Below are 26,043 nucleotides of genomic sequence, written 5' to 3' on the forward strand. Positions count from 1 at the left end.
TTGGAGACATTAGAAGATTCATCTGTTAGTGAGGCATCATCGAGTGATGAGTCCAAAGAGGGATCCACCACGGAGGACATCTATCAGATCACTTTGAACGAGCCGATAGAGGCCCAAGATTGTATAAGAGATGCAGATGTTATCGAGCTAGACCTTGGTACGCTTGATGAGTCGCGGCCAATCAAACTAGGGTCTATGCTCAGTACAGCAGAAAGGGAGGACTATGTGGCCTTGATCCAAGAATTCCGTGATATCTTTGCCTGGAGTTATGATGAGTTGAGAGGCATCCCTCCCAGTCTTGCTGTTCATACAATTCCGTTGAAAGAGGGCAGTTGTCCTGTACGGCAGAAAGTAAGGCGTATGCCTTTCGAATTGAGGGACGGGCTGTTTGAAGAGTTACAGAAGCTTCGAAAAGCGGGTTTGATTTTTCCTGTGCAACACACGGAATGGTGTTCGCCAGTTGTGATTAGAAAGAAGAAGAATAATCAGATCCGTTTATGTGTAGACTTTAGGGAGCTGAATAAGCAGACAGTTAAGGACTACTACCCATTACCATTTATTGACCAGATTTTGGATCAATTAGCGGGTAGGGAGATATATTCGTTTATGGATTGCTTTGCAGGATACAACCAAATGGCAATTGCAGAAGAGGACAAGTTGAAAACAACTTTTATCACTGTATTTGGCACTTTTGCTTACCACGTGATGGCCTTTGGTTTATGCAATGCGCCTGGTTCGTGGCAACGAACAGCCGATAAGACATTCGGTGACATATCCCCTGACGAGTTGAGGGTGTTTATTGATGACTTAGGGGCCGCCACCGTGAGAGAAAGGCAGTTGATCATTTTGAGAAAATGCTTTGAGCGCTGTAGACAATTTTGCATCGCCCTAAACCCACGGAAGTGTGCTTTTGGAGTACCTTATGGGCTATTGCTGGGCCATGTGGTCAGTTCGGTAGGAATTGCGACAAACCCCGAGAAGGTGAAAGTTATAGTTGCCATGGGTCCACCACGCACTCCGAAAGAAGTTCATAGCTTTCTGTCTTCGGTTGGTTACTACCGTAGATTCATTAACGCCTTAGCAGAAAGAACGTTGCCGCTTACAAATTTATTGTCCTTTAGCTGTTCGTTTGATTGGGGTGACCCTTGTAAGGTAGCATTCGAGGATGTGAAACAAGAGCTAGCAAGAGCGCCCGTTTTAAAAGCACCTAAAAGAGGTGAGGTGTTCTATATATTCTCAGCAGCCACCATGTATAGTATCAGCTGCTGTTTAGCCCAAATTTGGGAAGAGAAGTGGTACCACCCGATTGCTTTTGCTAGTCGGAAGCTGGGGGTATCCGAAATCAATTACACCTACATGGAGAAGCTGTGTCTAGCGATGGTCTTTGGGACCAAGAAGTTCAGGCATTATATTCTCTATGAGAAAGTCGTGCTTTATACGAAGGCGGAGGGACTTCGATTGTTGCTGAATAAGCTACAGCCGCCTGATCGTCTGGCGAAGTGGTTGATCACTTTGCAGGAATTTGATTATGAAATCAAGAGTAAGCCACCAAGGTTGCAAGGCATCGTGGAATGTCTAGTGGACTTTGGGGAGCCGAAAGAATCTGTGGCTGAAGGTAGTGACATGGAGATGATATTTAAAATAGATAGGCATCTATTCCCTCCTAGTATGCTGCAATAACGCATTATTTATCAACGGGAGAGGCGGGATCCGAGTTATGTAAGGCTGAGAAAAGGAAAATTAAGCAGCAAGCGTTAAAGTTTGCCTTGATCGCAGGTACATTATATCGGCAAGGGGTTGATGACATCTATCGCCGATGTGTGATGCCTGACGAGGTGCCATTCATTTTGGAAGAGTGCCATGATTCTGCTTGCGGTGGCCATTTTGCTGGACGGCTTACAGCACAAAAGGCTTTAAGAGCAGGTTATTGGTGGCCTGCCATCTTCCAGGATGCGTTTGCGTATGTTAAGCGATGCGATATTTGCCAACGACATGATAGTCGAGAGAATAGGAAACGACCACTCACCCCTATTATGGCGATACTTCCATTTGAGAAGTGGGGAATAGACTTTGTGGGTCCTATTACTCCGTCATCGACTACGCAAAAGAGGTACATCATTGTAGCAACTGACTACTTCACAAAGTGGTCAGAAGCACGTGCAACAAGGAAAGATGATGCTAAAGAAACTGCTAGTTTCCTTTTAGAGCAGATAATATGCCGGTTTGGTCCGCCGAAAGAATTAGTGTCGGACCGCGGAACCCATTTCCTGAATAAGGTGATCAAAGGTTTGACAGAGTTGTGGAACATCAAGCATAACAAGACAACCCCATATAATCCGCAAGCCAATGGGCAAGTTGAGAGCACCAACAAGCAGCTTGTAGGCATCCTGTCCAAAATTGTGTCGGAAAAGAAACGGGATTGGGATAAAAAGTTATACGTGGCAGTGTGGGCCTATAATACGACCTTCAAACGAGCCACTGGCCATACCCCGTTCAAGTTAGTATATGGGGAGGAGTGTGTCTTGCCGTTAGAAATTGAGCTGCCGACTATTCGGTTTGCCATCAATCATTCTTTGAGCGATGAAGACGCTCTTTTTGAGCGCTTGACGACACTGGCACATTTAGATGAGCTTAAGTTGCAGAGCTTATTGCACCAAGAAGTGGCGAAGCGCCGAATGAAGAAGCTACACGACCTCAAAGCCAAGAAATACACCTTCAAGAAAGGACAGCTTGTTCTGTATTATGACGCACGACGTGAATTATTCCCAGGCAAGCTAGAACCCAAATGGGATGGGCCCTATAAGATCGTTAGGATAGGAAAGAATAAATCTACAGTGTTGTTAGCTGACCTTGAGGGGATAGAATTTAAAAATAAGGTTAATCTTAATAAGATTAAACCTTATTATTTCTGATTGCACTAATGCTATGACTGCCTTGCAGGTCTAGGCATGATTGATCAAGCATCTGCAAGGAAATTGTGATAGAGGTTGATGGGTCGTCTGATCCCTTATTTAGAACACCCATATTTGGAACAGAGATATCATCAGGGAAAGCTCATTTGGTGGAGCAAAGGATACAAGGTGATTGAGCAAGAAGGCGGGACATTTATTTGGGAAATCAAGGTCTTCTGCCATCATTGCCTACAACTTTTGACGAGCATCCCTGTTGAATTCAATGATGATGGAGGGATGGAGCCTACAGTCCACCCGTTGAATATGCTGAATTTCGATTACCATAATTACGAGTAGAGTTCAGGATGGCAGAATATGTAAACCCTTTATGGACGTACACCTTGTACTTTGATGGGGCGTCCAGGGGTGCATGCAAAAAAGGAAGTGTAGGAGTTGTCATCCGCGACCCCCGACGATGCATTGTCATGAAGTTAGCTGCTTATCTCGGGGCGAATTTTACCAATAATATGGCAGAATACAAAGCCCTGATCATGGGTTTGAATATTGCAAAGAAGGGTGGTATCCGCCAGTTGTTGGTGAAAGGGGACTCTCAGTTGGTTTTAAATCAACTCAATGGGACGTACATGGTACGAAACCCCATCCTTTGTATGTACCATCACACTGCCATAGCCCTGCTAGACGAATTTGATAGAGTGTCTTTTCAGCTGATTCCACGGAATTGGAATCAGTTTGCCGATTCTTTGGCTAATCTTGCGTATGAAGAGGACCTCTTCTTTAATTGTGGCCCTTGTTCCGATATATCTATTGATGGTGAGACAGGACCTGGTCGTTTGTGGGGTATGCTTTCTGAACATGCCCTCTTTGGCAGACGATGGTTGATTTGGGTGATGCAGAGGGTAAGCGAGACTCATCTACCTTTATTATCTCGGACCCACAGACTGATTCGACGACATGTGATGAGAACACCTCTTGCGATATACGCAGGAGGGATAGGTCATAATCTAATGCACCTAGTTTAGGGCTACAAGCCCTGTTCCCCTGGGAATAGTATGCTTTGATGTCTATCATGGTTGTTTCCAGGTGGATGTTCTGCCTAGTATTGTTTGATTTCATTAGGCCAAGAGGGCCGATTTAGTTTTGTAGCAAAGTCATGTCTGATTTCATTAGGCCAAGAGGGCCATTTCCCTGTCTAGTGCGGGTGCGTTTAATTGGGTTTTTGTTTAGTGTTGTGCTGGACAGGTTTCGTGGTGCATGGAATTTGGTGGAGCCTGGAGGAGCCTTTGCTGCGATGGAAGCTTCTTGTGGCCACTCCAGGTGATATTTCTCCTTTACGAGTACCTTTCTTTCCTGTTATATGTGTATTTGTACTTGTTGAGGGGATACTTTTTGTTGGGGACCGGCGACCAAGGCATGAAGTCCCAGGTTTAGGCTACGTATGTTTGAGGGAGGTCGGAGTAGTCATTGCCTCCTGTAAAGACATTGTTAGACATTGAAAGATCTGTTTTAGAAGGAAGTCCTAGTGGCTCTGTTCTGCTGACCTGCTAGGCAGCCGTTCTAGGAGTTCCTGTTAGTAGTGAGGCAGTTAGAGAAGCCTGCTAGAACATAATAATAATGATGCCAAGAAATCCCGAATATCCCAAAAGATGAATATAAATGCGAAGGTGTGTAAAAAGGGGTTCTAACCCCTATCAATGAAAAGAAAAGAAATGAAAATATATAAGCAGTTGCTCATTGCCTTGCGAAGGCCTGGTAGGTTCCTAGGGACGAGTCAGACCCGGGGCCGATACCTTGTCTTCCTAGGGGTGGCTTCTTGCTGGACAAATAATATCAAAACAAGGAAGGTTGGAGCGAAAATAAAAGTGAGCGTTTGAAAAGGATTAAGTGTCGCCTTGCGAGGGCTTGGTAGGTCCTTGGGTCCCGAGACAGGTCCTGAGACCGATGCCCTGTTCTCCTTGGGTCACTACGCTCAGCTCCCTCCTTTTTACATGCCCAAGTATGTTCATCCCATAAAAATCCTAAAAGAAGAAATGGACTGAAAGAAAATATCCTTTGCTGAGGCTATAGGAGTCCTCGCCTTGTAGGAGCTCCTAGTGGTGTTGTATTTAGTTGGTAAGTAGTTCAGATTACCATTTAGGGCAACCTCTTTGATAGTTTTTTTGTTTGGCTGTGTTGGAGCAGCTGGTTAGTGATTCACTTCGGATCTTCTGTTAAATGATGCTAGGCCTACTCCTTGTGGATGTCATGCCTTGGTTCTGTCTAGGGGTAGGGGGAGCATTGTGCTGAGTTTTATGATGATAATTGTTTTGTGTCAGTTTGATGCTTCTTTGGTTGTTTATGCGCAGATATGTTCGTGGGTTCGACGGACTGAGTCGTCCTATCCCGTGGTCGCCAATGAAGGATGGATTTTAGGCCCCGGAACATGCCTAAAAATAGGAGAAAAATATGGAAATGCGGGGGAAAATGCTCAACCACGAAGGCGGCAGCTCAAGCGAGCACGATTTTAAGCGTCAAGTACTTGACGGGCGCCCGTACGACACTCCGAGAATTTTCATAATTTTTTCGTGCGCCCATGCCAGTCAGTGAAGCTGCAGGCCTGTCCGGAATGTTGAGACGAGCTCACAGAAATTTTCAGAACGCAGTTCGGAGTTCGCACGCGAGAGTTGGCCCGAAACCGGCCGGGGTGCCCAAGAGGGGGCCCAAAATTGAAATATCAAAAGGTGCAAGTGGGGGGGGGTGACCTTTGGCACCCCCCCACAAAAAAAAACGTGGATATGGAGGGGGGGCGGCGGCTGAAAACAGCCGCCGAAAAAAACGCGACCCCCCCCCCCCAATCGATTGTAGGGCTTACACATAAGCCATAGCTACGAGCCTCCAGGCCGGATCAAGACATCATGCCGATCAAATCGCCGGTCTCCGCTCCCGCAATGGTGGGCTGGTTGAAGAGAGAGAAAATCAGTCTTTCTCTCTCCTCTCTCTCTCTCCTCTTGGTCCCCGTTCGTGCTTGAAGGAATAGGATGGAGATGGACGGCCGGATGGATGCCGATTCTTGACGGGATGAAAGAGCAATGCAAAACCGTTGTAGATTACTGATTCCAAGCAGAATTCATGGCTGGAAATCAATCGTGGGACGTGCCAAATTTAATGAAAAAACCCGCAAGACACGGTAATAATTGTTTTTACAAAGAAAATGGTCTTTTGATGCAAATTTGGTTGATAAAAATGTGTTCATATGGATTGAGTTTTGAGTATGTCGTGCTTTGAGTTGGTTTCTAGCTGTTCATCATTTAAAAATCTGGAAAACATGTGTGGGATAGCAGAAAATAGGGAACCGAGACACGAAAAACCATAAAAATGAAGGAAAACAAGGGTTTTGGGCATATAAATGGGGAAAACCGTCGATACACATCAACTAATCTTTCAATTTTGTTGCAAATGAACTAAGGGCCACAGCCCATAAACTGGTTTTCATTTTCAGCAATTTAAAAAATACAAGAAAATGAAGAAAATGGCGGGAAAATGATAAAAAAAACCATGAAAAATAGGGGAAAAATACATTTGGGGCTACGAAAAATATAGAAAAATAGGATTTATGTTTGTTGATGTATAGCAAGGCTGGGGCATGAAGTTATGCTTCAGTTCAGCCTTGTTTATATGTTTTAGTGCGTGTTTCCTTCCTTTCTCCACATAAAATGACAAGGAAACCCTAAAAGAAATGAATGCAATGATGCCCTATCAACGGGGAAGGGTAGAGTTGTGGAAAAAATGGTTAAATGTCGCTGAGCATGAGGAATAATTTGCTGATTTTATATGTATTGCATCTAGGACGGAATAATAATGATAAAAAAATTAAACCCTAGTAGCACGAAGATCACTTCGGTGCTAGGTGTTGCAGCGAAGCACAAAGCGGTTAGAAAGAAAAGCATGAAAGAGATGTTTTGCACTTGCACGCTGCTGGTTTTTTTTCAAATGTTTGAGCACTAGGCATCCACCTCTTTGCATGATCATTTAGAGGAAATTAAAAGTATCAGAGTCAGCTCCTGGATATGCATAGCAATTGTTTTCAGTAGGCCTGTGACCCACCGTTGAGAGCGTGAGGTTCCTATGCTGTAGGATAGACGAGGGTTATAGGGGACAGCAAGTGAGGAAATGGTACATTCCTGGATACGTTTATTTGGTACCTTGAGCGACGTTTGTGCGAAATGTTTAAATGTTGAGCGGCGCATCGAGGGGCCAATCCCCAAGGTGTAGGAGAGTCGCAAAGGGTTGACGGCATTCAGCCGTAGGAGGAACCCCATGTGTATGTGATTCGAGCCTTTTGGCTATGTGAAAGGGACTCCCTCTGAGGAGCAATATTGGGTTAGGATCAGTTGGACTACAACGTATTACAAACGCAATGTTTAGGAAGGCAGAGATTTTGATAGACGCTCCTGGCCGCGAGGCCGGGGGGGTTGTCTTGCACATAGTGACGAGGTCCGGCTAGTGCATGAGCCAGTGCCGGCCCGTTTTTAGGTCCATCAGAGAGGAAGGAAGGAAAGGAGAGGAGAGGGTAGTAGATGCACAAAGAGAGAGAGAGAGAGAGAGAGAGAGAGAGAGAGAGAGAGAGAGAGAACAGAGGGAGAGCGTGTAGAGAGAGAAGGGAGAGGAAGAATAGAGACATGAAAATGGAAGAGAGAGGAAGGAAGGAAAGGAGAGGAGAGGGTAGTAGATGCACAAAGAGAGAGAGAGAGAGAGAGAGAGAGAGAGAGAGAGAGAGAGAGAGAGAGAGAGAGAGAGAGAGAGAGAGAGAACAGAGGGAGAGCCTGTAGAGAGAGAAGGGAGAGGAAGAATAGAGACAAGAAAATGGAAGAGAGAGGAAGGAAGGAAAGGAGAGGAGAGGGTAGTAGATGCACAAAGAGAGAGAGAGAGAGAGAGAGAGAGAGAGAGAGAGAGAGAGAGAGGAGAAATGGAAGATTTTTAAGGAAAAGAGAGAGAGGAGAGATGGAAGAGATAGAAGGGTGAAAGAAAGAAGATGGAAGAGAGAGAAAGAGTAGAGAGGAAGGGTACAAAGAGAAGAGAGGGTAGTGTGCGGAGAGAGAGAGATAGCAGAAGAAAGAGGAAGAAAGAGAGAGAGGAGAGAGGAGAGATGAAAGAAATCAAAGAAAGGTAGAGAGAAGATAGAATTCCCTGGTGGACTAGGAAAGGTTCATAAAATGGTCGGATAAGCAGATGAGACTACATTCTCCAGCTATAAAAGGAAGACCCCTCCAAAGCCATGGTTAATCTATCTTTTACGCAATAAGAGTTGTTCTAGCTAGCCTTAATCTCCTTGCCTATCATCTCTCTAGATTTCCATCTAACCTTCACAATGAAAGTACATGGGTGGACTGAGCCATTTTTATATTATTTTGTTTGAATATAAAGTAGTTTTTTATTTCTCTTATTTGTTGTGTGTTCTCTACTCCTTGCTTAGATTCTGTCAACTACACCCGTGTGATTTCTACATAGTATCAGAGCCTAGGGGACTCTAAGAAGTAAAGAAAACATGAGAGAACAGGGCTTCAATAGTGAAGAGACAAAATTTCATATTCTAAATCACATAATGATACTAGTTGTTGGACCTAAAACGGGTGTGACATTGGCTCTAAGGACTAGTCAGGCCTCACTACCACTCACATAAAAGAGACATAAAACCACGCCAGATGGCCTCGCGGCTAGGAGTGTCGTTTAAGACTTTGGATTTGTACCTTTTTCATAGTCCAATGACTAATTCTTTCCCCCACTCCTCAAAAGGAGTCCCTAAACATGCTAGTGTTATAGACCACATAACACACACACACACACATAGGAAGCACCCCCTCAATTGATCAGTGCGTCTCCACTACGACTCTCCTACACCTCAAGGATTGGCCCCAATATGCGCTGTGAACATAAAACACATTCCAAAAAAAATCCGATCTTTTGATAAAATAAACTAGGAGATAATAAATAAACCTCACCAAATAAACCCCAAGGAACTAAATATCTAGCCCTACAGGTTGGGATACTTTACACTCTCAGTATTAGGTCTTCACTCATACAAATAGGGGCTATGCATGGATGATACAATACCATGAGGTGCATTAATGCAAATGTGAATATGACTATCATGCTCAAACAAATATTCATTGAAAATCAACAACATGAAAGTATGAACACAATTCTTTTCAAGATTTTTCTTTTCTATACGATAGTGCTTCATTGTTTAGAGCTAACATTGAGCTTCCTCATGCTACTAGTCCCTTTAAATTTAAACAACTCAAAATCTATATGATATGCAATATCAAGCATAAAAAATTAACGTACTTCAACCATGAACAACCCCTATTCCCTACTTTTTAAAATTTTGCATGCATTGATAGGTGTAGACATGGTTTTTAAATTTATTTTTCTTTATTGAAAATGATAAAAACTCACTCCACCAAAGAAATAGGGTTGAACTAAGGCTAAACCTCATACTTCAGCTCCATTATATGATCACACACATTAATCTTATTTTTTCTTGTTTTTATGACGTGAAAATCCTAATTCTCTCTATTATTCTCTAATTTTATCTATTTATTTAAAGAAAATTGTAGATAATTTCTGCTTTTTAGGTGCAAACTGATTACTCTTATATCAAATTATTTTCTTAGCATATTTCATTCCATGGGAATGGCAAATGCATACTAAAAACCCAAAAAACTGCATATTTTTTCTAAAATCTCCTAGTCTCCGATTTTGCGTGTTTTATATAAAGTCATTATACAACTCATTTTTTCATGACTCTTTCAACATGATTGATCAAATAGAGAATTAGCAATTAAATCAAAGAACTATTAACTATTTTAAACAAGAATTCATTATAAAACGATAAAATCTACATTTTTCTCATAAAATAGCTTTTTATGACGTATATTTTTCCACGTTGGAGGTCTACTGACACTCTTCCATGGCCGGTCACAATCCATCCAACTCCTATTACGTGTCTCTCCACTCTTGCTATTGTTTGATGAAAAACATCCATCTCAGCCCATCCCCCTCTCTTTTACATTGATCCATTGATCCATAAAAACAATCCATAAGAGGAAAGAGGAGAGAGGAGAGAGACATACTAAAACCAAATCTCTTTGTTTAATGCATCAAATCCACTCATTTTTGTGGTGATGAAGAGCAAAAAATGGGTGGATATCACAGCCAGGAGGATTCCCTTGATCATTACAAGCTCAAAATTTAAAATTTTAAATTGGGGAAGGGGCACAAAAAAAAAAACGATGCCCCCTCCCCCCGCCACGTTTTGTGATTTGTGCCTCTTTATTCCCACCAAACCAAAAGAAGCTTAAAGCTTGGCTTTAAATAAACTGGTTTAGGTTTTTGGTTTCACACTTTCCACCAAGTGGATTTTTCAATTTTGAGGGAGCAAACGCGCTCGAATTTGAGATCCATCTAGACAGTTGACTTCATGACACAAAATCTTTAAGCTTGACCATCATGAGGTAGTTTTCTATTTGGATTTATGAACCAAGACTTTTTTGGCTTCCTGGCATCCAACTCTATCTAGGAAAACTCCAGCTCATGGATCCATAACCATTTCATTTTGCAAATAAATTTGGTCTTTTGCAACCTTCCGGGCAACCTTCCGGGCTTTAGAAATAGACTTTAAAATCTACTCTCATTCGCGACCACAAAATAGGGCAACCCAGCTTGTCAAATCCCACAAATTGACTTGCACAAACAACAACTAGAGAAAGCATAAACTTGCCATTAAAAATATATGTAGCAAAGCACAAATACATCTCTAACCCTACCCCTTGACAAAATCAAGGCATGAAGATCCACAAGGGATACACCTAGCATACTCTGACAGAAAACCAGAGCAAGTCGCTAACCAAGTACTCCAACATGGACTAGCTAAAAGAACCAGTAAAGAATTCATCCTAATGGTGGTGTGAATTACCTACTCAACTTAGGATAAGTGGACTAGGAATTCCAACTAGGTGAGGACTCCTATAGCCCGGACATCAGAAAATTTTCAAAAACACATTTGTCCTTCAAAATTTTCATACTTAGGCATGCAAAAAGGAGGGAGCTAAGCGTAGAGTGGCCCAAAGAGAACAGGGCATTGGCCTCAAGGCCTGACTCGGAACCCAAAAACCTACCAAGTTCTCGCGAGGCAACACTTATTCCTTTTCTTTTCAACTCACTTTTATTTTCACCCAACCTTTCTTATACTTTATTTTGGCTAGCTACTATCGCTAGGAAGATAAGGCATTGGCTCCAGGTCTTGACTCATCTCCAAGAACCTACCAAGCCTCCACAAGGCGATAATCAACTGCTTTTCACAAGTTTTCTTTCTTTTTTCTATTTTTAAGGGATTAGAATCCCTTTTACACACCATTACTACAACATATAGACCCAATAGCGATATTTAAAGCGACAAAATTATTCATGGAAAAAATTACCCCCGTCATCGCTATTTGCGTCGCTATTAGTAATGCAATCCATTCGTCGTTATTTGCGTCGCTATTTGCATCGTTATCTGCGTCACTATAAGCATCGATTTTGCGTAGCTATTAGCGTCAATGATTGGGTTAGCGATGCTAATAGCGATGTTTATAGCGACGGTTGCAGAGTAAATTTCCAATGCAAATAGTGACAATTACAAAGGGGAAAAAAATTAGGTGGAAGGGCTGCATTAATTAATATTCTTGCATAATTCATTTGCCAATGTCACCTACACCTAATGTCTAAAAATTGTGTATCAGGTTTTTTTAAAAAAAATTGAATCCTTTGATTGCAAAAGCTAGATATAGTCAATTCGAAAAGGTATTTTGCAAGGAGCTTTTTCATCACTTGCTTAGGCACTACAAGGATTTAAGCTTATAGCAACAGTGGGTAGCGATGCAGGTAGCGGCGTCACTATTTTCGTCGCTCTATTTGCGCCACTTTTGCGACGAAAATAGCGATGCTCCACAGGGAAAAAACACAGGCTGAAACCGAGCACGGCTTTATTTCGCGTTTTTGCATTTTGTGTTTTGAGAGCGAGAGCAAGGGAGAGAGCAACCGTCGTGAGAGAAGAAGAGAAAGAAGACTTGCCGCCGCCGCCGCTGCCGTTGTTCGCAAAGGAGAGGAGGAGCCTTCATCGTGAAGAGGACCCACCCCACAATTGCCATATCTCATCGGTGAGTCTCCCTCTCTCCTTCTTTTGCTTGTTTAAGGTCTAAATCACTTTCTCTTTTGCTTGTTTAGGAGAGGAAATGAGAGAGAAAGAGAGGGAGAGGGAGAGGGAGAGGGAGAGTGCATTCTCTCTCACTCTCCCTTTTGCTTTTGGAGAGTGTTAGGATATATTGTGAGAGGGAGAGGAAATGAGAGAGAAAGAGAGGGAGAGGGAGAGGGAGGGAGAGAAAGAGAGCGAGAGAGGGAGAAAGAGAAAGAGAAAGAGAAAGAGAGGGAGAGGGAGAGGGAGGGGGAGGAAATGAGAGAGGGAGAGAAAGATAAAGAGAGGGAGAGGGAGAGGGAGAGGGAGGGAGAGTGCATTCTCTCTCTCCCTCTCCCTTTTGCTTTTGGAGAGTGTTAGGATATATTGTGAGAGGGAGAGGAAATGAGAGAGAAAGAGAGGGAGAGGGAGAGAGAGGGGAAGGAAATGAGAGAGGGAGAGAAAGAGAAAGAGATGTATACTCAAATGGATAGCTTTATGGAGATGTATGTCTACTCAAATGGATAGCTTTTGTCTACTCAAGATGTAATCCACATGTGTGTGTATATATTGGAACGATAACATATCCATGATTATGGTAATGGTATGCACTTTGCTTTTTTTATGGGTACCATTACATCGACTCCTTAACAGGGCTAAAAATTAGTTATACACTTTATAAAGTCTAATTAGGAGATTTAAGATACACAATAATAGACTTATCGATAATGGTATGCAATGTGCTTTACCATGGGCCACGTACATTGGTGACTCTTTAAGATGGCTTAAAATTGATCATATCCTTCATAATGTCCAAGTAGGGGATCTAATTCCTTGTTTTTTGTATTAACTTTATAGGCATAACAATTAGTAATCATGCCAACTAGTCAACAGAAGGACTAAAAGAAAATGATCCCCTAGCTAATGGTCATTATGGTACTTCATCAAAATGAACCCAAAAGTATTGCCATAGAGGAAGAATCCCTTAAATTGAGCATAGGATATTTTCTTCAAATGTTATGACTATGAGTATAATTGATTGGAACAAATTTTATAACTATGGTACACGCACACACACCCCCACACACGCACAAATATTTTTACTATTTCATATTGTCTTTGATATGGTAACCTTGTATTACATTGTTGCGTTTGATGTCTTCCAATCATTATAATAAAAGTTGATAAATTTCATAGATGGCATTAATTTTTATACATGGACTGAGGACAAAAAAACCACATTACTAAGATGCTTTTTGTTGAGACTGATTTATTATTAGACTAAGAGATCCTCAATGATACCCATAAATTTTGTTGACTAGGATTACTTATACTCAAAGCCCTCTAGTGCAGTTGTATAAGTAATCCTAGTAGAGCCCCTCTAAGATACTCAAAGTACATAACCTAGAGACCGTAGCTAGGTATATAAGGTATAATGGCCATACAAGAAGACACCTCAATAATTTACTGATCACCACTAAATCCCAAAGAAGAATCATGTTCCATCCCCTTCAACTCTATATTCACCTCGTGAAGAACTTCATTAATCATAGCATCCTTGTCACCAATTTTTTTGTTGCAATGATGAAGTAACATATTCATCACTTTTCCTTTTAGCATCTAAGGCATTATCCAATCTTTTAGTCAAGTCCAAACATTTAGTCTTCAACTCATGAACTTATGAACCAATGCTTTTTTTTCTACAATAATGAATAATTATCTACCGGGGCAAACAAATCCTTGAGGATGGTATATGGCCGAGATATAACATCAATAAATCTCTCAACTACTATGTCCCATGCATTTTTTACATCAATCAATAAAACATTTCTTATATCTTGAAGTTTAGATTTCAACACCATGGATGCATCAATATCAACCTCAATGTTTTTCAAAATTTGCTTCTCAACCTCTTGCAGAGGCTAAAACCTCTCAAGTAAGAGCTTATGGTCAACTTGCAACTTGACATACATCTCCATAAAGCTATCCATTTGAGCCTCGTTTTCCCAAATTGTATTACAAGTCATTAAATTATTTTTTGTAACATAGACAAGATGGAAAACGAAGAAGGTCTTGTTGTTCAAGATCACAAGGCATATCTTAATCAGCGGGTCCCATGTCCTTGCTCTCAATGCAAGTTGGCAATCAGATGAAAACGCCGATTGTCTATAGAACATGTACGACAATTTGGCGAGTTTCAATCTGAGATCATTGATCAGGCGATTAGGGATTTTCAGCAAACGGTAATTTGAAGTTAATATCAATCATGCATTGTACTCGCAAGCTAATTGAATACCATATACAATAAGATTGGGTCTTGCTGGCAAATTTTCTATCCAGGGAGGTGATGTCTCATCCCAAGGGGGAGTGCACCCTTTGCGGCCAATTATAAGAGTTTGTGGATGTGCGATGGATGGAGTGCAGGAGCCAATCCACCACTCGCAAGGCCAATCTATATCGTCAATGCCAGAGGAGACAGACAACCTTCTAGACCTACCTACAATCTTGGAGCCTGAGATGGAGGCAATGATCGATGCATTGATTTCCGTGGATGTTGAGACTTCTGATCCGCTTAGAGAGGAAGCATCCATACCATTATATGATGGGTACCGAGTATCTCAGTTGAAGACAGTGCTTGCAATCTTAAGTGTGCAAGCAAAATACAGGTGGAGCGATACGAGTGTGACCGAGTTGTTCAGGTACCTTGCACATAGGCTTCATTGATTTTTTTTTTGACACTATTATTACAAACATTTGTGCTTTTTCAAGGTGTTTTATGATTTTTTTCAAGTTATTGAAATATCATATATTACCACTTGTAAATACCATGCCTGAGTCTCGTGATGATGCACGATATGTTTTACGAAAGCTTGGTAGACTACAATAACATCCATGCAAGTATCAACGATTGCATACTGTTTCGAGGAGAATATGAGACTATGGAGACATGTCCAAAGTGTGGTGCTCACAGGTATCGATAGGACTTGCAAGGGCAAACCATCCCTCAAAAATTTCTCAGACACTTTCTGCTCATCCCCCGCATAAACCACATGTTTCGTACGTCCAGCATGGCGAGCTTGACAACGTGGCATGCGCAGAATAGGTCCACGGATGGAGTTCAACGAATATCAGCGGATTCGCGTGCATGGAGCCACATTGACTCTACCTTCCCTAGCTTTGCGCGAGAGCCAAGGAATCTTCGGCTCGGTCTTGCAATGGATGGCATGAACCCATTCGGTCTACGCTCAACTTCTTACAGTGTGTGGCCTATAGTCCTTGTCAACTACAACATCCCTCCATGGCTTTCTACAAAGAAAGGACATCTCATCCTTAGATTGCTCATCCTAGGCCGCTACAAAGTAAAAAATATGGACGTGTATCTTCGTCCATTAGTCGATGAGCTTAAGATTTTGTGGGAGGAGGGAGTCACTGTGCAAGATATGAGCAGGCACGATGGTCGGCGGTCAGCCAATATTCGAGCCATTCTCATGTGGATGATGCATGACTTTTCGGGATTGGGAGAGTACTCAGGTGAGTAGGTCTCTGTTCTCGGTGGTAATATCTATATTTTATCTCATTCAATCAAGTATTCACTAGGTCGTGGTGTTGGAACATGTCTGGTTACCTCAAGTTATCATGCATGTCCATTGTGTGGGCCATAGTTAGACTCCTGAAGGTCACGAACCATGAAGAAGATGGTATATCAAGGACACGCTGCTTTCTTGCCGGAGGATCATGAACTCAGGGAAGGTTTCCTTGGACGACCTCTAATACGTATGAACGCCGCAAGTTGGTACGAGCTGAAAATACCCCATGTGGAATCACATCCAAATGGAATGCGACGATTCTCAGTTTTCTACAAGTTGCCATATTGGACCCACTTATAGGTCAACCACTTGTTGGATCCCATGTATATTTTCAAGAATGTGGGCAGCTTGTTATGGGACTACATCACAGGAAAGAGAGACATTATAGGGGCACGAATGGATTTGAAGGAGGTAGGTAAGATGGAGACGCTTTGGTAGCAGTCGAGTGTTGACGGTCACGTGCAGCTTCCTCGCGCTCCTTGGGTTTTGTCCACTAAAGAAGAGCGCATTGTGAAGCAAGTAATCAAGTCTATCCGCACTCCAACGGGTATGATGCGTTCTCTCAGGTCTGCATTTTCTAAAGACGACCAATTGTCGGGGCTAAAATCCCATGATTGGCATAAGATATATCGGGTTTGTGCTACGAATGGATTGTAATTAGCGTGGGTATTTTGCTATTTGGAATGTGGCCATTATTCATAATGCTTTCTCATTTGTGGCAGTTTGTACTACCAATCGCGATCGCACGATGCCTTACTCCAGAAATTCGCGGGGCCATTTACAAGTTGTCAACTTTGGTGCAATGGATCTCACAGAAAGAGATTAAGATGTCCTCTATTGAATCCGCGAGGCGAGGAGCAGTGGAGATGGTCTGTCTCTTTGAGAAATATCTGCCCACTAGCATGCTCACGATACAAATCCACCTTCTTGTACATCTTGTGGACGAAGTGGAGATTGTTGGACCTGTCCATACGCGATGGATGTTCTTCATAGAGCGCTTCATGAAAACCCTGAAAGGCTTTGTGCGACAATGAGCTCGGCCAAAAGATAGCATGGCCAAAGGTTGGTTGGTGTCTGAGGCGCTAGTGCATATTTCACAATGGCTACCAACAGTGGAACCAGACAATGAAATGCTATGGTCGCTGAAGGATGATGATAGACTGACTGGAGATGTGGTGGCTGGAAATGGGATAGAAAAAAGAATGGATGCCTCAATGGAAGAGAAGGTGAATCGCTTTTGTATGTTGCACCATGCCTCCATGGAGATGTGGCTTGCCAAGTACCAGATTGCAAGGCAAGATCGAGAGGAAGCATAAGCTGAATTCCGACATAGTATGCATCATCGATCGATTCGATATCCCGAAGGCATGGAGGAGATGCCGCGGTTTATGTCAATGTGATAGTTGCATGGAGCCTTGACTGCAGCATCTCGCAAAGAGACATAGGTCTCAATGGAGGAGTGGGAATTCTCGAGGGGATGTAGTCCAAAGGTGATGAGGGGTTTAGAATCTGTCGTATCTAAATTTTATATGCGACATCTAATTTGAGTATTTCAATGTACAATACAAAATATATAGTGCAGCGTGGTCGCGCAGATTTTCGCGTAGAGCGTATTGACAAAATGCGCTCCACAATGGACTGTGGGGTCATGGCAAGGTTCGAGCAAGAGAGCCGGCGACGAGCAATGGATCGAAACACGATTGTGGATGAGATGGAGTATTTTGGGAACTTGCAAAGTATTATTACGGTGGATTACCGTAGCTTCTCCATGATACTATTCGATGTGCAATGGTTCAAAGTGGTACTTGGAGGAGCTGGAGCAACAGTTCGACGAGGTCCATCTGGATTTCTTGAAATAGATTCTGAAAAAAAATGGATGGATTTGCGCGACACCTTTGTGTTGCCGGCCCATTGTGAATAGGTGCATAGAGTCATTTACTTGCTAATTGTATTACGACATGGTTTATGTCACAATGGTTTGAACTCTCTTGTACGTATTTGTGAATAGATAATCTTCTATCCAAACCCCTGACAACATCGATGGTGGCATGTTATATCTTCAACTCCCCGAAGTGCGAGAGTATATGATCAAAGTGATGTTCCGAGCATAGATGAAGATAATATGCAAATAGAGGGGTCGATATTGCAAGGGGTGGAGGCCGTCAAAAGCTTGGAGCCAGCATCCGCTAACAATGATGGAAATACAGGAGTCCAAGAATTTTTTGAGAACGAGGCAGGCTCATTCTTTTGTGGTGACATGTCTATCGACCTTCTAGTGTATGCAGAGTTGTGTCAGGAGATTAACATGGGACCATAAGATACTTCATACTTGGAGCATCCATTTACTCAATTCGTTGACCAATCTCTTATAAAGGTACATAAGATATGCATTTTAAGTGAGATTTTTGTAAAATGATTTATATTACTGTGCTTTGTATGATTTAAATTGATTATTCTAACATCATTTTTTGTCTGTGCATGTGACATTTTCAAGATGAGTCAAGGGATGAGCGATGAGGAGTTATAGGATATCTTCGCATGCATGTCTCCAGACCAGCTTGCGAGATTCAGAGAGATGATAGACTAGGAGTTGTTTCATTCTTCGTCAGGGCGCTCTGCTAGATCTGCTTCAACGCGATTGGATGCTTCAACTTCGAGTAGACGATCTCGACGCTCACGACTTGGGCTAGAGGGAGAGAGTGCATCGGGATCAGGGAGATGCTGCTGTGGAGACATGGATGTGGTGTCTCTATCTCGTCATTCAGCTGGAGCTACGTCACCTCCAGGATTTGTCACACCTATGGGGAAGTCTACTCCAATTACTCCAGCTTTTGCGCAGCCGTCAGCAGGTGGCACCCCTTTGGGTGCCACTCCGAGAGAGATTACCCCCGTCAGCACACCGGATGCAGAGGGGTCTCCTGGATATGCCCAGGAGCATGCACGCAGATGGGAGAGGACCCATCTTAGGCAAACTCCTAGGGGTTATGGATATCTGGTCAATAGTAGGTCAGGAGCCATCAACATGAATGATGAGGGGAGGAGGGTGGTGGCTCGCATGAGAGAGTTGTGCCAACAAGTTTTTTGGCACAACGTCTTGGATCATTGGAAGAACATACCGGAGGGGAGCAAGGACTACATAGTAGCATCCTTGCATGAGGAGTTTCCGGTGCCAGCCGCAGTAGATAGATTCTCTACGGGCTGGATGATGGATTGCATGCGTATATACATGTCACATAGACGATCCGACGCACGCAAGGCAATCAAGAGTGGGACTCCAAAGCTTGAGTGGTTAGATGTAGACAACTAGTGCCGACTAAGGGAGGAGGCTACAGATTCTCCAAGATGTTGGAGTCAGCAGCGCGAGGCGACGAGGGCACGACTCGAGGCCAAAGTGGTCCATCATCTTGGGAGTGGCGGCCACAGGACATATTTGGAGAACTTTGTAAGTTTTTCTTTTGTTTTTCTTATTTGTTTTTTGAAATATTCTTTGTACTGACAATCGTATTTCTAATAGTTAGCATTTTGTTTTCTTTGCAGCAGTCCATTACAAATCGTGATCTGACCGGCCTTGACACTCGATATGCAGACAGGCACGATCTCAATGCATTGATCGACCGATTGTATAAACGCGGCAGCCCTGTAAGTCACTCATCTTTCTTGTCCGTAGTTACCATGAGATATTTGAATGCATTATTGTATGGTGGATTGATGTGTTGTTTCTTTTTCTGCAAAGTCCGTTCAATGCTCCTTTGCGGCGGGACGAGCTTTCGAGGGACAAGGATTTGTAGCTCGCCCTTGGATCCCTAGAGCTCACACACCTTTATTTTTAAGTCCCCTGATCTATGTAGACATTTTCTATGTATTAGTGATATCCTGTCATGATTGTACCAATCGCTTTTTATGCGATTATGTATTTATTTCATGTATCAGTTTTATGATTTTAGTATACATTCTTTTTGTTTGCAAGTGCTTTGTAGCGTCACAAATTTTAGTGCTCGCGTCGCTATTGCCGTCGCCATGCGTATCACAAAACATCGGTATTAGCATCGCTATTGGCATTATTATCAGCATCACAAATGCGACGCTGATAGTGACGCCAATAGCGATGCTAATAGCGACGCCAATACCGACGTTTCTATGGCGTCATTAATAACGACGCTTTTTGCAATGACGGGGGCAAATTTTGTTGTTTGTATTTTCATCGCTTTAAACGTCGGTATAAGGCCTATATCTTGTAGTGAGGCCAGAGAAGAAAAAGAGATTGTGATTGCAAAAGCTAGATATAATCAATTCAGAAAAGTATTACTCAAGGAGTTTTTTTATCATTTGTTAGGCCCAAGAAGAAGAGCTTCACTTCAAGCTTTCATTATAGTCAGGACCTTGAGGTATGAATAAGTCCCATTGATAACATCATCCAATAGCTGCTCAAACCTCCCTCAAATATACCTAACTAAACCCTAGGACTTCATGCCTTGAGTTGGTACCTAGAAAAAAAAGAAAAGAACCCTTACATACACAAATAACATCATCCAAGAGCTGCTCAAGTCCTTCATCCACTTTGTTAGATGTGCTCTCAACCTTTTCTAAGGATTTTTATAGTTGCTCATAATGATCATGCATCCCAATTTTCAAATATACCTAACTAAACCTCCCTCAAACAACTACTCAAACCTCCCTCAAATATACCTAACTAAACCCTAGGACTTCATGCCTTGAGTTGGTACCTAGAAAGAAAAGAAAAGAACCCTTACATACATAGATAACATCATCCAAGAGCTGCTCAAGTCCTTCATCCACTTTGTTAGATGTGCTCTCAACCTTTTCCAAGGATTTGTATAGTTGCTAATAATGATCATGCATCCCAATTTTCATCATACACATCTCTCTTTAAAGCATAGAGTCTTCAAAAGGTTCGTGAGACAAGGGATTTCCATCATTACCCACTTGTGCACTATGAGCATTACCAATGCTTACAACATCATCTTATTGGTCATGATTGAGGGCTTTGTTTGTATTGTTTTGATCCTTGATATATTCTTTGATGTCTTCTTGAATGGCCTCCATGGCTTAATCTTGGTGCGCAGATCGGACGCAGATAGCTCACGTGGTGAATCCCGGAAGGTCCCCAAGAACAAAGTACTCTACTTTTTAGCACAAAAACCCATGTAAAAGCAAGCACGACATGAGACAAGAGACAAATTGGGTTCAATCTCCCCCATGCCTTGTGTGAGCGCTTCACAAAGCATGTATTTAATGTATATTTCCAATCTTTATGCTCAAAAATAGCCCAATTACAAAAATATGACAAGCTTTTAGCTTTTGAGTTTGCTTTCTACAAAAAATAAGAAAATAAAGCTAATGGACGGTGCCCATAGTGTCTGGCACGCCCAATCTCAATGTCCAAATAGAAATAACATATCCAGGCGCATAAGCGCATACAAAATAATAATAAATAATCGATGTCTCTATAGACATAACAAAATATAGGCGTGGCGCCTATCAAAATCTAATCCAAAGGTCGAAAACCCTCTAGACTCCAATGCTTTCCTCCGCCATTGCTGCTATCTCTACAAATCAACTGAAGCATTCACAATCGTTAGTAAAATAACACAATTAAACCGACAAAAGTGAATACCTAGCAGTCTTCAGCTACATAAATAAATCAACTGGTTAGAAATAAATCCTAACCTTAATTTATTACGAGTGCGCACTCTAAACTCATAAACGTTTATTAATTTAATATGCATTTTGCGGAATTACCCGCTATGGAATCACCCATGTACACACTAAATTAATGAAACGCCCGAAAAGGACAGGCGTCCCCATCAACTTCTCGCACAAAGAATCCTCTTTGCGTATGAGCCCCGGTCATCTAAGTTTACGGAATCCACCGTAAAACCTCACGGAATCCACCGTGGAATATGCCTCCTGGCATCATACCCCCGAGGTGGGATAGCAATTGACCTCAATTGCTATTAGCTCAATGTAGAGATAACAGAGTGGGGAAAGCATTTAAGTCTCTAGCGTGCATCCATTGTGCTTCCTCTACAGGATGGTTCTTAAATTTCACTAGATATCTAGAATACCTTTGGCCAGTTCTAGTGGTCATGTAGTCAGTGTCTATAATGGCTTCTGGTTCAAGTATTTCAGTCTCTTCTTCTAGTAAAGGTGGGTTTTCATAGACAGGGTGGATAGGTAATTGTCCTCTAAATGGTCTCAATAAACTAATATGAAATGTATTATGAATTTTCCAATGGGATGGCAGTTCTAACTTGAATGCATTGTCATTAATCTTATGAATGATTCTAAATGGTCCATAGAATCTAGGAGCTAATTTGACAACTGGATGTCTATCTACACTTTGTAGTCTACGCTTTTCTATTCTAAGCCAAACATAATCATCAACTTTGAAATTCATGGCTTGTCTTTTCTTGTTGGCTTGTTTGGTATATGATTGTTGGGATTTAGCAATCATATCCTTGACCTCATCAAAAATAGTGTTATGCATAACAGCAATATCATCGGCACTTTGTATTCTATTAGACAAAGATGCAACAGGTGTAGATAATCTATGTCCATAAATAACTTCAAAAGGTGCTTTCTTTGTAGATGTGTGCGGTGTATTGTTATATGCAAACTGTAATAAATGTAAATGAGTATCCCATGTCTGAGGTTTAGAGATAGTGTATGCACGTAAAAGATCTAGAATAGTGCTATTTGTGGCTTCTGTTTGTCCATTTGTTTCTGGATGAAATGCAGATGAGAAATCAATCTTTGTGCCTAGATTTGCAAACAGTGTAATCCAAAAATTATTACAAAATCTAGAATCTCTATCTGAAATAATCACTTTCGGCAATCCATGGTTAGTAAAAACAGTTTTCAAAAATAACTGTGCTGCTTGTGATGCTGTTAAAGTTTTCTTACATGCAATGAAATATGCTTGCTTACTAAATCCATCTACAATTGTCCAAATCATGTCATGGTTAGATTTAGTATTTGGCAAGCCAGTAATGAAATCCATAGATATATGTTCCCAAGGTTTAGATGGAATAGATAAAGGCATTAATAATCCATATTGTTTACCATGATGTCTTTTAATTCTTTGACAAATCAAACATTCAGAGACAAAATTAGACACATCTGCATCCATATGCGGCCAATAAAAATCTTCAGTTAACATGCGTAATGTAGAAATGATACCTCTATGACCTTGATATGGGGGACAATGAATTTCATTCAAAACAAAAGATCGGAATGGAATAGTAACACACAGTCTCTTTTCAAAGAACATGAATCCATCATTATATGACAATGAATCAACAGGAATGAAATTATTTTGAACTAATTTTTGCCAATCAGAATGAAAAGTAATATCCTGGTGATATGTGTCTTTCATAGTAATCAAAGAATCAAAAGATATGATAGAAATGTTATGAATTGCAGGTCTTCTACTCAATGCATCAGCAACTACATTTTCTTTTCCAGGTTGGTATTGAATGATAGGATGGAAACTTTGAATGAATGAAGCCCATTTGATATGATGGTCAGAAATTTGGGGCTGGCTAAGTAGATGTCTAATGCTTTGCTGGTCGGTCTTTATCATGAATTCTGAACCCATTAAATAATGCTTCCATTGTTTTAATGCTTGTACAACTGCTAAGAGTTCCTTGTCATAAGTGAAATATTTAAGCTCAGAGGGTTTCAGTTTAGAACTAGAATATGCTATTGGATGGTTGTCTTGCATTAGCACGGCTCCTATTCCTGATCCGCTAGCATCGGTCACAACTAAAAAGAATGGTCTATTAAAGTCAGGCAATTGTAGAACAGGGGCATTGGTCAATGCACGTTTGAGTAAGTCAAAAGATTTCTGCTGGTTTTCAGTCCATTGATAAACAATGCCTTTCTTAAGAAGTTTGGTCAATGGTATTGCAAGTAATGAGAAATTACGTACAAACTTCCTATAGAAACTAGCAAGACCAAGGAATGAGCGTAATTCATGTACATTTTTAGGAATAGGCCAATGCAATATTGCATCAATTTTCTTAGGATCAACTTTTATTCCTTCTTTTGATACAATATGACCTAGATATTCTATTTCTGTCTTAAAGAATTCACTCTTGTCAGGATTTGCAAACAATTGATTTTCTTTCAGTAATTGAAAAACTAATGATAAATGCTCGTAATGCTCTTTTTCACTTTGACTGAACACTAAAATATCATCAAAGAAAACAATCACACAATATTGATATTTTAGAAAAATACGGTTCATCATTCTACTGAAAGTGGCAGGTGCATTAGTTAATCCAAATGGCATAACTAAAAATTCGTAATGGCCAAACTGTGTCCTGAATGCAGTCTTAAATATGTCGGATCTATCTAGCCTCATTTGATGATATCCAGACTTAAGGTCAATTTTACTAAATATAGAAGATCCTTGCAGTTTGTCCATAAGGTCATCAACTCTAGGTATAGGATACCTATTCTTTACAATGATCTTGTTTAATGCTCGATAGTCAATACACATCCGATAAGTATTATTCTTTTTCTTGACTAAGAGCACAGGTGCACCGAATGGAGAACTGCTAGGTCGAATTAAACCTCTATTTAGTAATTCTTCTACTTGAGTCTGGATTTCTTTTTTTTCTATTTGATTGTGCCTATATGGGGCTTTGCAAGGTGGTTGTGTGCCAGGTATTAGGTCAATCTTATGGTCTTCTGGACGTGATGGAGGTAAACCTGGTGGTAGGTCTTCTGCAAAACAGTCCTTAAAATATGCAAGAAATTCCTTATGCCTAGGGTGCATATGAGTTTCTTTTGCGTGCAATTCATTCACCCAAATGAGATATGATTTAGTATTCTTGCGTAGTGCACGTTTTGCTTGAGTATGCGAAAGCAGTGGAAAAATATGAGATGCATGCATACCAAATAATGTAATAGATTTTCCTTGAAAATTTATATTCATTGTGTGTGTGGAATAATATATATTGGGATTATGTTGGTGTCTCCATGGCATTCCTAGAATAATGTAGCTAGACTGTAATGGAACAACTAAGAAATTTCTTCTTTCAATATATGGACCAATTTGAATTTCTAAATCTTGAACTTCTTGTGTGCCATTGTACCTAGTGCCTAAAAATGCAGCTTTTATGCGATAGTGCGTAGGTACTGTATGCAATTTCAATTCCTTTACCAATTTTGCTGAAATAAAGTCATGCGTACTACCGTCATCATGCAATATAATTCTTTCTTTTCCATGCACCATACATTTCATAGTCAACAATGAATGTAAAGTAGGCATACCTGGTAAAGTGTCGGAAGTAGTAGTAGGATCATCTTCTTCTTCAGTGAAATCCGGCATATCCTCATGCTCGTCTTCGTCCATAGCTCCAAGGTAGTTGATATGTGATGGTGGCTTCTTTGAATGACAATTTGCTGCGAGATGCCCTGGCTGGTGACACTTGTAGCATACGATGGGCTTAGCTTTGGTCACATTATTTGCAATGGCTGGGAGTCTGGGTATATTTGGATTTGCCTGTGGAATAGGTTTAGGATTTGGATTGACAGTGGATGGTAATGCAGGTGGTTTAGGCCAATTCTTGCGGAAAGATGGTGATGAAAAATGACCTGGATTAAACCTTCTGAAATTGGAATTGAATTGTTTAGATCCATAATTACCGTTTGCTTGGAATGGCTGTGGTCGTCGATCTCTTCCACGTAACTTATCTTCAGTGTCGTGAGCTAAGGAGATGGCATCTTCAAGGGTAGCAGGCTTGAACATATTCACCTCAGCGTAATAATGTCCAAGAAGTCCAGACATGTACTTCCGCTTATGTGTCGTCTCTGGTACGTCTTCAAGCATGCGTAGCTGTAGGAGTGCATTCCAAAAACGCTCTGTATACTGTGGAATAGGCTCACGATCACGCTGTTGAAGTAAATCCCATTGCTTGATAGCCTTCTCATGAAATTGCGGTGGAAGGAAATTTTGCATGAACTTCTTCTTGAAATCGTCCCATGTAGTAGGACATTCTATACTCTTGCGGACTACAGTCCACCAAAGTGATGCTCTATCTATCAGATGATTAGTAACACACTTGATTTTATCTTTCTCAGGATAAGTTTCCTCATGGAAATAGTCATCAAATTGGCTAATGAATGATAAAACAGTCTTTCCTTCCCTTATGCCATTGAAAGTGCGAAACTTGAAACTTCGTTTAGTTATCTTGGATTCCTTGCGAATGGTTTGTGCTTCAAGAGTGGCGTCGATGGTACGGCGAATCAAATCTTCAGCTTGAGGTTCTTCTTTATCAGTGGACGCTCCTTGTAGCTTTGTCAATTGCGCTTGCAAGGCTTGCCT

Source organism: Lygodium microphyllum, chromosome 5 (assembly GCF_053477565.2).
Source record: "Lygodium microphyllum isolate KBCC chromosome 5, Lygodium_microphyllum_v1.1.10, whole genome shotgun sequence".
NCBI classification, from domain to species: Eukaryota; Viridiplantae; Streptophyta; class Polypodiopsida; order Schizaeales; family Lygodiaceae; genus Lygodium; species Lygodium microphyllum.